Consider the following 2297-nt stretch of genomic DNA (forward strand, 5'->3'; position numbering starts at 1 on the left):
AGGCATAATCGGGGGAACTTTCTACATTTAATCTCTTCAATTTTTTTACAAAAGAAAATAAAATACTATACTAACCCAATGAATTGTCCCCATTAATTTGGATTCCAAAGAATATGCTTAAAGGCACAAAATTTGATCCAAAGGGTAAAAGAAAATTTTGAAATAGGTCAAATTTTTTGGATATAAAAGTAGGCTATGATATGATTGCCTAACATCTTTTCCTTATCAACTTAAACACTATGTAACCAGAAGAGAAGCAATTTTTAGAAACAAAAACATGCATGCAGATATATGACACAAGAAAGAATTAAGGCTCAAATTTCATAAGGTATAAGCATGATTTAAAGTGAACAAGCAATTTACTACTTATGCACATTTTCACCAAACCATCAAATCAAAACATTAAGCCATATTTAACCAAAGATGATAAGAACTTTATATCATTGGCTACTCAGTCTAATGAGTCCCTATACATGCGTGTTTCTAAGTTCTTCGTGCTATGTTCTTCACCTTTGGATTTTTAAAACAAAAAGAAAACACAAAAACTTAATGACTCATGCTAATTTTGCAATTAAAAGCATCATTCGCAAGTGTACGAGATATGTAGCACATGGGAAACTAAATTATCGGTCCACAAAGACTAAAATGCTAGAATGAATATTATGATGCAATGTCAAATACTATCTAGACTAAGGAACAATGTTGTTTGGTTTTCTTAACTAAGAACAAAGAACAAACAAGCAAATAGAGACAATTAACTAAGTAAAGCAAGTAAAAGATGATTTTCACACAAATTGGGAAAGATAGGAAATGATCCGTTAGAATGGATCAGGGGTGTCATCTACAGGTCATGCTCATTAATTGAGCCTCAATTGTGGTTAGGAAAGTCGGGATGATTGGTTAGACCCTCTCTCGAGTGCATCTAACGCATTGATCGGCCTCTAATGTCGGAGTCTCCTCCCTACAAGTCAAAGCCGACTCCTAAGACCTACGGACTCAAGCCCTCTCTAGCACATGCATGCATCTCTCGATCACATGAGTTGCACGTAGTTATTGATTACACATCTATCCTAATCATGCACTTCTCATTACCGACAATTAAGCAAAAGATGTATCTAATTGGTAGCTAAGCAATTAGATAATAAAAGATCAATAATGAACAAAATGAACAAATGAGATAGATAAGCATTAAGCCAAAGGATCAATCCATACAATCTATCCAAACTTCACCAAATCCCTAAAGGAATATAGCTACTCATGATCAAAGGAAAAACAAAAAGAAAAACAAAGAAATCAAAGCAAAACATAGATGTAAAAATTTTTAAACTAGAACTCCATATATGTGGAATTGATGTTGGGGAGTCTTCTTCTTCAATCTCTTGAGAGAGGAAAGCTCATTGCATTCAAATCCTTTTCAATCTCTTGATCTCTTGCTTAATTTGGTAGTGTGGAGTTAGAGATCGAAATATGAGTAGGATCCCTTTTATACTTGGAGTGAAAAATGTGCAAAATAAGGAGTCTGTCACAAACGCCCGATCGGGCGATTTGCAAGTGCCAAAACGCCCGACCGGGCGTTCTATTCTGGATCTCGTAAGCTGCAAAAATGCCCGACCAAGCGTTTCTTTGGGTGGAAAACGCCCGACCAGGAGAAGTTTATGTATCTTGATGTGCACTTCCAGCCATAACACCCAGGCGGGCAAACTCTCTATATTGGCCCGTTCAACTACGTTTAAACTCATTTTAAACCTGTTTTTGCATCAAGACTTCTACGCACACGTTAGCTCTAAAATAAGAAAAATAAGTGGATGAAACCTAAACTTTATAACTCAAATTATTCAACTAGTTGTGATAATCACCTTGCTAAACATCCTAAACTACGAGTTTGTCACTTAACTAAGAAAACAATAAAATTTTTAACTCATGGTCCACCACGTTATCCCCCCAAACTTATTCAAAACTAAGGGTATAATATGTTTGTAAAGTCGGCTGGGACGTGAGTAATCTATAAAAGTAGTAAAGATATGTTGAAATTTCATGCCGAGGCTGGCCGGGGCAAAAATTCAACAAAATTTGAAAAATGCGACTGGATCAAACTGAAAAGACCAACGGACCGCTGGGAGTGACCCAACGGTCGCTGAAAAAGAGTCAGTGCGCAAGCGCCAGCGGTCGCTGGGTTTGCTGCGAAATTTTCATTTTAGCACAAAAACAAAATTAAAACACAAAAATACTGAAAAACATAAGAAAAATGTTGGGTTGCCTCCCAACAAGCGCTCTTTTAGAGTCTAGCTTGACTGTTA

This window comes from Salvia hispanica, chromosome 1 (assembly GCF_023119035.1).
Source record: "Salvia hispanica cultivar TCC Black 2014 chromosome 1, UniMelb_Shisp_WGS_1.0, whole genome shotgun sequence".
NCBI lineage: Eukaryota > Viridiplantae > Streptophyta > Magnoliopsida > Lamiales > Lamiaceae > Salvia > Salvia hispanica.